The sequence below is a fragment of the Saimiri boliviensis genome, chromosome 13 (assembly GCF_048565385.1).
Source record: "Saimiri boliviensis isolate mSaiBol1 chromosome 13, mSaiBol1.pri, whole genome shotgun sequence".
NCBI lineage: Eukaryota > Metazoa > Chordata > Mammalia > Primates > Cebidae > Saimiri > Saimiri boliviensis.
Genome location: NC_133461.1, coordinates 96,267,585 through 96,281,871, shown reverse-complemented (window position 1 = coordinate 96,281,871; position 14,287 = coordinate 96,267,585). Strand labels below are relative to the sequence as shown.

Below are 14,287 nucleotides of genomic sequence, written 5' to 3'. Positions count from 1 at the left end.
TTGAGGAACAAAAGATGCTCCTAGAAGCCATACTGTGCTCACTCCATGGCTTTGCCTACCTCCCGGACCACAGCTTGGTATCCTGGGTTTCTCCATAGGTACCCCACAGTTGAAAGAATATGGGTTTCAGAATGAGCCAGATCCTGACTTTATTTGGCAGCAAGTTCTGTGCCTTTGTCTCAGAGCCACAGGTTCTCAACATCTGTAAATCAGAGATAATAATGCATGCTTGTCAGCATGGGGTGAGGCACCTGTCACTTAGTAGGACTTGGGTAGCTGGCACTTTTCCAATTGTCTCCTTATGGCTTGTCATGCCCTTGTCATCCAGCAACTACTATGGGTCCACTGCCGTGTTGAGCAGATCATCTCCATGGCCTTCCAGTTTTTGGGTCTTGGTGGTTTTGGAACTGCTGTTCATTCTCCTTGGGGAGGAACTCTGTGGGTATCTGATGCTCCTGATAAGCCTACGGCATCCATGGCATCCGCGGAGCTTAGGTGAGAGTTGGGGGCTTTCTTTTGCTCACATTTAGGTTTCCCCTTGGCTTGTAAGAGGACATGTTTCCTGTTGACTGGTAGCTTTGCTCAGAAGAAAGATCAGCTTGAGGTGTATTAATAATACACATTTGTATCTTCATATTGTATTCACAACACAACATATGCATATTATATTCAAACCTCTGCTTCAAACACTTCCCAAGACGCTCTAAACCTCCAGCCAAGGCTTACGCAGAGAGGAGAATCAACTAGTCAGGTGAGATAGGGGAGGGGACAAAAGGAGTTCTTCTTGTCATTTACACAACTTTACACTTGCAGGAAAGCCAGTTCTGAATTCTAAGATGATGCTAACATGGTAAAACATGACCATTAGGAACACTTTATCACACTCATTGCAATGGCTATAAGAAGAAAAATAACAAGTATATGTGAGGATGTGGAGAAATTGGAACTCTTTTGCATTGCTGGTGACAATGTGAAATGGTGCTGCCACTGTGGAAAACACTATGGTGATTTCTCAAAAAAAAAAAAAAAAAAAAAAAAAACCAAAAAACTAAACATAGAATTTCCATATAATCTCACAATTCTACTTCTTTTTTTTTTTTTTTTTTTTTTTTTTTTTTTTTTTTTTTTTTTTTTTTTTGAGACAAAGTTTCGCTCTTGCTGCACAGGCTAGAGTACAATGGTGAGATCTTGGCTCACTGCAACCTCTGCCTCCTGGGTTCAAGTGATTCTCCTGCCTCAGCCTCATGAGTGGCTGGGATTAAAGGTGCCCGCCACAATGACCAGCTAATTTTTTGCATTTTTAGTAGAGACAAAGTTTCACCATGTTGGCCAGAGTAGTCTTGAATTCCTGACCTCAGGTGATCCACCCAACTCAGCCTCCAAAAGTGCTGGGATTATAGGCATGAGCTGCCATGCCTGGCCCGCAATTCTACTTCTAAGTGTGTACCAAAAATAATTGAAAGCAGAGACTGAAAGAGATACTTTGCACACCAATTCATAGCAGCATTACTCACAAGAGCTAAAAAGTGAAGCAACCCAAATGTCCATGGACAGATGAATGGAGAAACAAAATGTAGTATATGCATGCAATGAAATATAATTCAGCCTCCAAAACAAGTTCTGACACATGCTGCAACATGGATGAACCTTGAAAACATTATGCTAAGGATATAATTCCACTTATATCAAGTGCCCAGAACATTCAAATTCATAGACACGGAAAGAGAATAGTCATTACCAGGGCCTAGGGGAGGGGCTATGAAGAGTTCCAGTTTAATGGGTATAGAATTTCAGTTTGGGGTGATGAAAAAGTTCTGAAAATGGATGGTAGTGATGGTTGAATGTCACTGAATTGTATACATTGCAAATTAGTTAAAATGCTAAATTGCATTTTATGCATATTTTACTAGAACAAAGAAAAATTTAAAGAATGCTTTAAGAATAAAAATAACATGATTGGGCTTGTTTTGTTCTTCTTTTCTGTTCTTCATTAGAAGATTTGCAAGTTAAATCCTTCCTTGCCTTTGAAGAAAAGGAAAAAGTAGCTTTAGGATTAGTAGGGCCCTGGGCTTCGTACCAGAAAGCTCGAGCTGGAGTCTGTGGGGTAGTGAAGGCGGCCTGGAAATTGAGCTTGGAAAACTGGCCGGTCACCTGCCAGTCTCTTGGTTAGGGCTCTCGTTGCTTGTCCCTGGTGAGCGGTCAGGCAGACAGCCAGTTTGCAGAAGCCATGACAAGGCCAACAAGAGATAAAAGCTCTGAAAGAAGGGTAGAGGAAGCTTCTTCCCTGTGCTACTGGTGCCTGGTATCCACAGCAGCCGTGTGGCTTTGTGGAAATCTGAAGGCTGGGGATGTGTACCCTCTGCCCAGCAGGTGTCATGACCAAATATTCTCCCTGAGAAACCCTCTGTGATGTGTAGTATGTAGACTTTGGGGTATTCTTGCCTTCGTCTTCTGATGCCTTTGTTCAGTCACTGTTGCCAGTGAAACAATTCAGCAAAGGTTGACTGAGAACAAATAAGAAGGGAGAAGGAGGGTTTTTCTAAGGAGACAAGAGAGCTAGTATTGGTGGGTACAAATCAATGTCCTGGAGAAGTGCCAGGGAGAGTAGACCTAGCCTTCTTTCTACAGCTTCCCAGGTTGCAGGGAGGAAGGGAGAGGGAATAAATGTATGTGGTAAGACCCTAGGGTCTACAGGTTATGAGGTCATCAGCAGAAATAGAGACAGCCAGGCCAGGCACGGTGGGCTCATGCCTGTAATCCCAGCACTTTGGGAGGCTGAGGTGGGCAAATCACTTGAGGTTGGGAGTTCAAGACCAGCCTGGCCAACATGTTGAAACCCCATCTCTACCAAAATTTAAAAAAAAAAAAAAAATTTAGCTAGGTGTGGTGGCACACATGCTTGTAGTCCCAGGTACTCTGAAGGCAGGAGAACTGCTTCAGCCTGGAAGGCGGAGGTTGCAATGAGTCAAGATGATACCACTGCATTTCAGACTGGGTGACAGAATGAAATTCCGTCTCAAAAAAAGAGAAAGAAATAGAGATAGCCTTGAAGACCGGCCTGCCCCAAGTGCCCAGCAGGACCTGAAGGCCACAGGGACCACCATAAGGTTCTCACAAGCCACTGGGGAGCCTGTTATCTGCCCCAGAGCCTGGCTGTCCTTTCCCTTGTGGTCCGGTGCAGCCGGCCAATCATTTCTTGGCAGCCAGAACCTCCTTTGATGGCTGCTCAGAGGAGTGCCTGATCTGAACTTAGCATGAGATTTTGTGCTGTCCTTAAATGAATTACCCATGTGGACATCTCCCAGCCTCATGACACTGCAGGACACACTGTCAGCTCACGGCAAAGGTCACATTGATTGAGGCAGTGCCTGAATTAAACCTGCTGGAGACCTTCTACAGGAAAGAGTGGTTAAGAATGCCCCTAGGATGAGAATAATAACAATGGCAATAATAACAACACAAATGACTTCAGAGATATTGAGAGAATTAAGCAAAATGAGGAAAGGGGTCTTGGCACATAATAGTTATTCAACAGATGTTAATTCACTCTTTCTTTCCCTCTGGGAGGGCACATGCGTCATGAAAACACTCCCCTTCTTTCTTGTCATTCGTAATACTCCTTCTTTCCTTTGAAAAAAGGTCAGCCTCTTTTTCCCTTCTCCCTCTCTCCTCTCCCTGCCCCTCAAGGTCACATCCCACTCACTGTGAGCACAGCTGCCCCCTCCTGCCAGTAGCTCCACTCCCCTGCACAGAAGAGAAAGAGTGGAGTTCATTATCCCTATTCATCTTCAAGAGTTTTCTCTTTGTTATTAGAAAGATTTTTCTGTGTGCCATAAGAAAATTCCTAAGAAAAAAAAAAAACACCCTCATCCTCAGAAACACATTCTCCTTGCTCTGTCGGCGCTTACATATTTCCATTTGGATTGATTGCTTACCACAGCCTGTGAGCTTTTCAACGTCAAATTTCAAAACAGAAACATGAAAGGGCAAACATGAAATGAGCAGTTCGATCCTGCCCTCCATGCTGGAAATATGTGTTCTTAAAGTAAAGGAGAGAGGGGCATCTTGTCTCTCCCGCCTGCATCATCTCCTAGGCTTCTGATGCTACTCTTCCTGTGGCCTTGACAGCAGGGTGGGCATAGCATTTTCTGTGATCTGAGCACTGTGCTGGGCATCAGAGGGTACCCAAAAGTAGAGGACTTGGGGCATAAACGGATAATGAACTCTCCCATACGATTCAAGGTGCACAGGCCGGGCGTGGTGGCTCACCCTTGTAATCCCAGCACTGTGGGAGGCCAAGGCGGGTGGATCACCTGAGGTCAGGAGTTTGAGACCAGCCTGACCAATATGGTGAAACCCTGTCTCTACTAAAAATGTGAAAATTAGCTGGGTGTGATGGTGGGCACCTGTAATCCCAGTTACTCGGGAGGCTGAGGCCGGAGGATTGCTTGAATCTGAGAGGTGGAGGTTGTAGTGAGCCGAGATTGTGCCATTGCACTCCAGCCTGGGCGACAGAGTGAGACTCCATCTCAAAAACAAAAACAAAAACAAAAACAAACAAAAGATTCAAGATGCATATATGTAGGGGATCAAAACCAAGGGAAATATTGAAAAAAATCACATTAAAATGCTAAAGGAATACATATAACAATATTCACCACAGTGTGGCTGTAAAGTGTTAGCCAGAGACTCTGAAATAAGAGATAGGAAGGGAAATGTACCTGAAATGCAACGTGGTTGAGTCTGACCTCAACTTTTTCCACTCAAATTTATAGACATTATTCTGTAGCAATCCATGTCTCTGTTAAAGGCAGTTACCATTTATTTAGTCACTGCAGCCAGAAACCTAATTTCTCTTTCTACCTCACCCCAAGCCAAGTGGTCACCATGGCCTATCGATTTTCTCTCAGATATCACTAGAAGTGGATCTTTCTGTCTGATTCCCTGGCCCCTGTCTCCGCCGACTTTGACCACGGTTACCTGGATAACTGCAAACATCTTCTGGCTGTTCTCTTTGACTCTCGCCTCACCCACCTCCGATTCCTTCTTCTCACTGCTGTTGAAGTGGTCTTTCTGGAAAGCAAATGTGTTTGTGTTACTCACTTAAGTCTCCGTAAGTCAATAAGCAAACTCTTCAAAGTGACATTCAAGGACCTTCATGATCTGACCCCTCCCTACCTCCTGAATGTCACCATTTGCTGTGTACCTACACCCACTTCGTACCTCAGCCTTTCTTTTCTACTGGAGGTTCCTTAAATAGTCTGTGTTCTCGTGTGCCTGCCTGTACCACTGTCTTTCCTGCTTGGAACAACTTCTCTATACGCCTTACTTAGTTCTCTTTGGCATGGTCTTCAAGGTGCAGCTTGCGCATCTCCGGGGAAGGCTGCCCAGACACCTTCTGCTCCATCCTTTTCCTAACAGGTTTTCCCACCTTGTCAGATCCCTCATTGCACTGCATGGTACTGGTGGCTGATCTGTGCCTCTTTCTCTATCCAGGACCTGACACAGTACTTGGTTCAGGGCAGGGACCTCATAAAAATGGACTGAGCAATGAATGTCAGAAGGTAGCATGAGCCAGGCCAGGAGGGTGGGAATGAGACATAAGATCTCAGAATGCCAGGAACAAGAGAGACCTTGCACGTTTTCAAGTCCAACACTCTCATCCTAGATGATGGATAATGTGAGGTCTAGAAAGAGGAAGTGGTGGCTGGGCATGGTGGCTCATGCCTGTAATCCCAGCACTTTGGGAGGCTGAGGCAATGGATCACGAAGTCAGGAGTTCAAGACCAGTCTGGCCAGCATAGTGAAACCCCCTCTCTACTAAAAATACAAAAAATTAGTTGGGTTTGGTGGTATGCGCCTGGAATCCCAGCTAGTCAGGAGGCTGGGGCAGGTGAAGCACGTAAACCCGAAAGGCGGAGGGTGCAGTGAGCCAAGATTATGCACTGCACTCCAGCCCAGGCAATAGAGTGAGACTCCATCTCAAAAAGAAAAAAAAAAAAAGAGGAAGTGGCTTCCCAAGTGTACACAGGCAGTATTAACGTTAACAGGTGGTTTATGATAGGAGAGCCTTGAAAGCAAGATGAATCAAAGTGGGTCATGACAGTGAAAGCAAAGATCAAAGTCTAGAATTGGTTAAACAATTTAGGAACAGAATGGGATGCAGGAGAAATAATGACATCCTAGAGATGGAAAGAAAATGGGGAATTAGATCAATCCCAGCTGAGCAGCCAAGAGTTCTGAAGCTGGATGACTCCACAGACCAGGTAAGTCCTACTGGAAGCCAGGGAGTGAGAGGTAGCTGGGCACATAGTGAACAGGCTCGGGGGATAGACAGACTCAGTGAGAGAGAAACCGGATCCCATGTCACTTTTTGAGACATATTCCTCCTGTGGCATCGCTTCTTGATGACCCAATCTCTGTCCCTTATATCTGAACCCAACTCTATGTTAAATTATCATGCTTCATGACAGGTGTTGGGTTGGACCTAATAGCCATCTAGAGATGGAATGAGATTAGCACAGGGAATATTAGTGAGCCTGGTCTAGTCAAATCTAGTGAGCTAGGGAGATAGGATAGTGATCCTGATTATTTTGGGAAGGCCTGGAATGTTGGGGTGGATAATTTATATTTTTTGCTATGGAGCATAGGGACTCATTATAGGCTTTTGACCTGAAGAAGGGCTGGTTCCAACCTAGAAACTTTTCATAGATAATTCCTCGGGAACTTTATTCCCACTTGCTATTCTTTCTGTTTAATACTCTTTTCCCTAGGTGTTCTGTGACTTGCTCTCTTACCTCCTCAGGTCTTCCCTGTTCAGAAGTCATGAAATTAGTATAGCCTGCCCTGACCACTCTTTTTTAATTTGTACACTCTCTATTTCCAGCCTACATGATCCATGAGCTGTTTCTCTGTTGCACCCATCACCCTCTCACCTATTATAAATATTTTCCCTCGTTAATTTGTTCATTGTCTGTCACCACTTGCTAGAATGCAAGCTCCATGAGGGCAGGCATTTTTGTCTGTTTGTTCATTCCTGTATCTTCTGCTTCTAGAATATTACTGGTCATGGCACATCATAGGGGTTCATGAAACGTGCTGAATAAACATAAGACTATACACAGGAATTATTGGAATAGAGCAGTTTATAGCATTCTCCTTCCCTCCTCTGTGATGGGATCACAGCAGGAAGACCCAGAGTACCATGCAAGATTACCACTTTGTGCCTGCGAGTAGATACCACTCGCTTCATCTCAATTTTCTGGTTTTCCATCCTGGGTCTACCCTAACATCTAAGGCCTCCCCTTCCCATTCTAATGTTTGTTACTAATTCTGACCAAGCAGGAATTGTCAGTGGCAGGTTCTTTCTCACAAATTATACCTACTTAGACCCAGCTTCTGTTTAACTAATGGAGAAGGTATCATTAAGAGGAGAAAGAAGACTGTCTTTCTTCTTGTTCCTCGGTGAGTCACATTCTGATGGTAAGGTGCCCTTTTTTTTGTTTGTCTCATATAGATGGATTATGGGCAAGGAAGGGGTTTATAAGCAATTTAAAGCAAGGACCACTCCCTTCCACTTTGTCTCTGTGATGTCTCACAATGCTAGGTACCCACGGAATCATTTAATATATATTTGATATGGTTTGGCTGTGTCCCCATCCAAATCTCATCTTGAACTGAAGTTCCCATAATTCCACATGCCATGAGAGGGACCCTATGGGAGGTAATTGAATCGTGGGGGCAGTTACCTCCAGGTTGTTCTTGTGATATTGAGTGAGTCCTCACAAGATCTGATGATTTTATGAGAGGATTTCCCCACCTCCCTTTGCTCTGCACTTCTTGCTGTGGCCATGTGAAGGACATGCTTGCTTCCTCTACCACCGTGAGTGTAAGTGTCCTGAGGCCTCCCCAGTCCTGCAGAAGTGAGTCATTTAAATCTCTTTCCTTTATAAATTACCTAGTCTCAGGTATGTTTTTGTTAGCAGCATGAGGATGGACTAATACACCGTGTATGCGTTAACAAAAAGAAGAGAGCAGTGACCACGTCCTGGGAGAAAGAGATGCTTGAGACAGGTATCTCGTCTCAGATGATACTGTTTGGGTGGCACCTGCTCTTTCACCTGAGCCCTGGAAAAATGGATCAACTCTTCCCTTCCAGCACATCTTTGCCAGACTTTAAGTGATGCTCCCCCTGCCTGCCAACCTTTAAAGCAGAGATCTGGACAGGGATTCTCTGACTTTGGTCCTTCCCTTTTTAAATTCCTTTTTTTTTTTTTTTAAGTTATTGTTACCTTCCTTGAAAGCCAAGATCTCATGGTCTGATAATTTCCAAGAGTGCCCACTATAAAATACTGCCTGTCCCAATTTCCCTTGCCCAAAGCCTTTCTCCAGACATACCTGTCAACCTCTGAGCTGCCTTTCCTCTCCCAGCCTTGCCTGTTTGTGAGATCCCATACTCTTTCCTTGGCTCTCTTAGCCTTAGCTATTTGCAACAGGCCACTCCCTAAATTCCTCTCATCAATTTAACAGGCGTACCTTGAATACCTGTACCAGACACTGGGGGTGTGAAGACAGAGTAGCTCTGGCCTCTGCTCTGGAGACTCTTACCTTCTGGTGGAGGAGTAGGCCTGGGATCAGGCGTTCATCAACTAGTGGGCTGGGTGCCATGGTCCAGGCAGGAAGAGGCACTTTCAGAGCCTGGGGGCACTGAGGCAACAGCAACTCACACTTCCTGGGGCCTCAAAGCTGTCATAAAGAAGGTCATCTTTGAACAGGGTCTCCAATCATCTAAGTTTCTTTCCTGTATTTGACTTCTGATCACATTTTTGGCCCTTGGAATTTCTAAACATATTTTTCAACTTCTGGATCTTCAACAGGTTACCCAACTAGACTATTCTGTCTCTTTCTGTCAATTTCAGAGACTTAACACATCTCAGTTCCTCTTTTACTTCATTTCTCTCTGTAATACTTCACTTGTCCCTTGACACATTCAGCCTGGCACTTGAGAGCCTATTTATTTTCTCCTGGGTACTCCACTTGCTAACAGGATCTGCGGCCATCTCCTTCACATTTTATTTTCTTTGATTACTGTCTCTCTGAGGAGAGGAGCTACAAAGTAGACATGGAGAGCATTTTGCCAATTACAGATGGACAAAATAAAGTCTCAAGGTGTTCAATCACTTTCCCGGTCTTCTACTCATTAAGGAGTTTAGGACTCTAGTGCTTGCTTCTAGGTGAATTCCTGGTTGTACGTCTCTTTCCTGGTGGAACGGAGGAATAGAGATGATTCTTTCCTGTTACGAGATCCCCAGAAAGCAGTCCTGTAGTTAGGTAGGGAGGAATGGAATAAGGTCATCAGTCTAGTTCTGAATGGTATTTTTTTTTAGTGGCTGCTATTTTTTTATGTTTTTATTTATTATTTATTATATTTTAAGTTCAGGGGTACATGTGCAGAACATGCAGGTTTGCTACATAGGTATACGTGTGCCATGGTGGTTTGCTGCACCTATCAACCCATCATCTACATTAGGTGTTTCTCCTAATGCTGTCCCTCCCCCTACTAGTATTTCTCCCCTATTAGTATTTCTCCTAATGCTGCCCCCAACCCCCGAAAGGCCCCAGTGTGTGACGTTCCCCTCCCTGTGTCCATGTGTTCCCATTGTTCAACTCCCACTTATGAGTGAGAACATGCAGTGTTTTGTTTTCTGTTCTTGTGCTAGTTTGCGGAGAATGATGGTTTCCAGCTTCATCCATATCCCTACAAGGAACATGAACTCATCCTTTTTATGGCTGCAGAGTATTCCATGGTGTATATGTGCTATGTTTTGTTTATCCAGTCTATCATTGATGGACATTTGAGTTGGTTCCAAGTCCTTGCTATTGTGAACAGTGCCACAGTAAGCATATGTGTGCCTGTGTCTTTATAGTGGAATGAATTATAATCCTTTGGGTATATACCCAGTAATGGGATTGTTGGATCAAATGGTATTTCTAGTTCCAGATCCTTGAGGAATTGCCACACTGTCTTCCACAATGGTTGAACTAATTTACACTCCCACCAACAGTGTAAAAGCATTTCTATTTCTCCACATCCTCTCCAGCATCTGTTGTATCCTGACTTTTTAATCATTGCCATTCTAACTGGCGTGAGACGCTGAATGGTAATTTTTAATGGTGGAAAAGGTAACAACTGGTATAAGAGGTGAGGCTTCTGTTTTCAGGAGGTTTCTGTGACAGTTGTTCTTGGAGGAAGGACAGAACTCAACAAGACACCATCTTTTGCCTCAGTCAATGAGGGAGTAGTAGTACCAGAAAGAGAGAACCCATACAGTGAGTTAGGTAGCATAAAACCAAGGTTACTTCGGGAACTGAAATAGGACTCATCAGAATGGAATCCAGTTACAATTTAAATCCTTGAATGTGTGAGGTTCTGGCTCATGAGGAGCTCCTGGAGTTTGTGGAGAAGTCTGTAAGTTCCCACCACACCTTGCCATGGGTAAGTGGAGGGCATCCTCTGTGCTCTTTTCAGAGCATCCAGATGCCCTGGAGCCAGGCAAAGTTTAGGTCAAAGGGTGCTGACTCCTTGCCCCTCTGTCAGAATGTCCAGTCAGCCATGGCAGGCTGGTGACCTATGGACCACACTGGCACACAGATCAGAATCTCAGTGTACGCATGAAGGTGCCCTGGTTTATGCCTCTACTCCATACTAGGTAAGGGAGCCTGGGAGGAAGGTGTAGGTATGTTGGTAGAAGGAGAGAGAAAGAGAGAAAGTTCTGGACAGATACACTAACCCTGAGGCATGAGGTTGGGCTTCTCTGGAGTCCCAGGGCAATGGGGACATTGGTTCCCTGCTGAGAACAGCTTAGAGCTATGTCCTGCTGTGTAATTACTGTAGGGAGGAAGTTAAGAGCAGAGCTTCTAACAGGAAGGAAATTCTATGTCTGGGGAAAAGAGCACAGGTCTAGAAGTCAGGAAATGTGTGCCTCAGTGCAGGTCTGACCCTCAGGAAGTCTGTGGTTTTGACCAAGCCTCTCGGTGCCTCTGGGCCTCAGTTTCCTCTTTTTAAAATATTTTATTTCATTTTTATAGAGTCAGAGTCTCCCTTTTTTGCTCAGGCTGGAGTTCAGTGGCAGCCTCTTACAGCTCATTGCAGCCTCTTACTCCTGAACTCACACGATCCTCCCACCTCAGCCTCCAGAGTAGCTAGAACCATAGGTGCACCCTACCATGCCTGGCTGATTTTTTAAATTTTTTAATGGAGATGGGGGTCTTGCTATGTTGCCCAGGCTGGTCTCCAATTCCTGGTGTAACATAGTCCTCCCACCTCAGCCCCTACTTTCCTTTTTTAATGGGATGTAGGGGATGATTCCATGCAGATCACAAGGTTGTCAACAGATTAAAAAAATGGGCTCCTCAGGCACACCTGCTCCGTTCTGGGGAGGTCTCACAACTGTTTTCTTAGCAACTGGATAGAAGGACCTGAAACAGTACCGTCCCACAGAAATAGGCCAGCTATAGAGGCAAGCTACACATGTCCCTTTAAATTTTATTTTTCAAACATTTATCTTTTAACTGGCCAAAAATATATACATTCATGATGTACAGCATGGTTTTTTGAAATATGTATACATTGTGGGATGGTTAAATCAAGCTAATTAACATGCATTACATCGCTGGCTTATCCTTATTTGTGTGTGTGGTGAGAACACTTAAAATCTACTCTTTTTAAATTTTCAAAATGCCACATTTTAAAATGTAAAAAGGGACAAAGTTAATTTTATTAATAGTATTATATTCTATTTAACTTGATATATTCAAAATATCAGTTCAAGATGTAATCAATATAAAAAAATCAACGAGACATTTTATATCTTTTTTCTTTTCACACAAAGTTTTTGGAGTCTGGTATGTCTTCTACACTTACAGCACATCTCATTTCGAATTTGCCTCATTTCATTTAGCTTAGAGCTACCTCTGGCTACTGGCCTTTATGGTGGATAGCAAAGACTCAGAGGACTGGATCACAGCTGTTCAGGCAGCTACACAGTTAGCCAATGGTCCCCACTTCTTTTGAAGAGGGCTTCCTGGAAGCGGTGAAGCCTGGATTGAGTTTTGAAATCAAATAAGCAAGGAGAGGGGGCAGAACACGATAGCGCATGCCTGTAATCCCAGCACTTTGGGAGGCCAAGGAGGGCGGAGATGTCAGGAGTTTGAGACCAGCCTGACCAACATGGCAAAACTCCATCTCTACTAAAAATACAAAATTTTCCAGATCTGGTGGTGTGCGCCTGTAACCCCAGCTACTCAGGAGGCTGAGGCAAGAGAATTGCTTCAACCCACGAGGAGGAGGTTGCAGTGAACTGAGATCATGCCACTGCACTCTAGCCTGGGTGACAGAGTAAAACCGTGTCTCAACAATAAAACAAAATAAATAAGCAAGAAGAGGACCTGGGAGGCTACCTACAAGAGGAAAAATGGCAAACGCAAGGGTGGAAAGGCAGCAGCGGGCAGGCCCACCTCCTTGGGACATTTCCTCCTCACGGATAAAGGAAGCCCTCATAACTTTCAGAGGCTAGGGTCCAATTCTACTCCTCACTCGGAGTTCACATCCAATTTGCACTTGTCGGCATCACGTATTTACCTTTTTTATAATCTCCCTAGCCAAATGCATACAGACCTGATAAGGACCCATTCATTTGGACCCTGCTTTCTGGTTACCTCTGGCTTGATTCCCTGCAAGCCCTCTGCTACCCCAGGTTGTGCCTCAGTGTCTCCTTTTATGAAATGCAGTTAATAATATCTATTCTTGCCTCACCTCCACTCCAAGGAAAAGTACAGATTCAAGGGAGCATTAACATGTATGAAAAGTGTTTAAAGCAATCCAGAACAAGGAGCTTCAACACAAAGTGTTTAATTATTCATTTGGTTTTTCAAATCTACACACTCCCTTAAAAAGGTCTGTGGGATGAAGAATTCTAGGGGCCCCATGGAACTGACCTTACAAATAATTTGGGATGTCCTCATTCCACATGCATCGGCTCTGTGGAGATCGATATCCATGGTATAAACAGAGCAGGGCTATGTCTGATTGAGGAGAGGTGCTGATTCCACCCCCAGCGTCGTCTCAGGGTCCTGTTGGTCATGCATTTTCTGTAACATCCAAGCAAGCACTTTCCTCTCTTCCCTGTAATAGAAACAACCTGTGACCTTTACAATATCAGCCTCCTGGAAGAATAGTGTCTGTTACCCTTCAAAGCTGTGGTGTGCCAAGCCTCTGCACTGAAACCTTAGCCATGGCCTTTTTTAAAAATAGCATTTCATACAGCCGACATGCTTCATTCTTAACAATTACATTTCTCACCTAGCAGCTTAACTGGATTTTTGTTTAGTAACTTGTACATATCTTTTCACTGGAGAGCACTACGAGATTCTGAGATAGAGCAACAAGATCTGAGATGATGAAAACAGAGATATACAAGGGGTAGGACTCCCTCTTTTTTTTAAAAAAAAAAAAGGAATGGTTTGGGTCCTCAGACTGGGAGATGGGACCCCATATTTTTAATTTCCATAAAAACGGATGGGACCTTTTATGCCTTCCACTACCTTGCACAGATATCTTGTGATTCCCATTAGTTTCTTCGCTTATTTCTCCCCTTAGAAGAGAGATCCCTCTGCGTATAACTGAAGAGGGGGATCTTCTTGATGCAGTTTTAGAAAGCAGGATCTTTGGTCCCGGAAGGGAAGACACTGGCTTTAGGAGAAGCCAACTCTCAGATCTAGGAGGATCACAGAGACGAAGCTACCTAAGGATTGGTAATCCCTCCTGGGTTCCTGATGCTGCAATTGTAAGTTGCAACGAGGTTATTGAGAGGAATTGTGCCTCCACGGAGGAACTGTGTGGGTACATGTGTGGGAGTTCAAGCTGCACTTTCTCTCATGGTTCATCATGAACAAAGTACATTTGTGTCTACTTTATTCACCACTATGGTCCTACAAGGTAGAGTCTCAGCCCCATTTTATGGGTAAGGTCACAGAAGTTAAAGAAAAGTAAGGAAACAGTGCCACTTTCATGGTTACCTGGTGGTTCCACTGGAATGAAAGTTAGCTCCTGAAAACTTAAAGGAGGCATTTTGGGGGTATTAATAAAAGGAGAGTTAACTTTACAAGGTAGAAAATGAGCCTGGGGAATCATTTCTTGATGAAAAACAACAGGAAGAATGCAGTGTTTTGTTTACTCTTACACACACACACGTGTGTGTTCTTAGATACACGCACACGTACACACACC

General features: G+C 44.2%; 1 long non-coding RNA gene across 1 annotated transcript in view; it reads right to left on the bottom strand.

The window, feature by feature from the left end:
• Window positions 1–14,287, bottom strand: part of LOC141580858 (uncharacterized) — a 565,368-nt gene that overhangs the window by 67,662 nt on the left and 483,419 nt on the right. Inside the window, exons 4-6 of the long non-coding RNA XR_012513254.1 lie at window positions 12,997–13,183; window positions 8,608–9,320; window positions 4,981–5,073 (exon numbers count right to left, since the gene is read on the bottom strand). This is a non-coding gene — a long non-coding RNA (uncharacterized LOC141580858). The remainder of the gene's footprint in view (window positions 1–4,980; window positions 5,074–8,607; window positions 9,321–12,996; window positions 13,184–14,287) is intronic.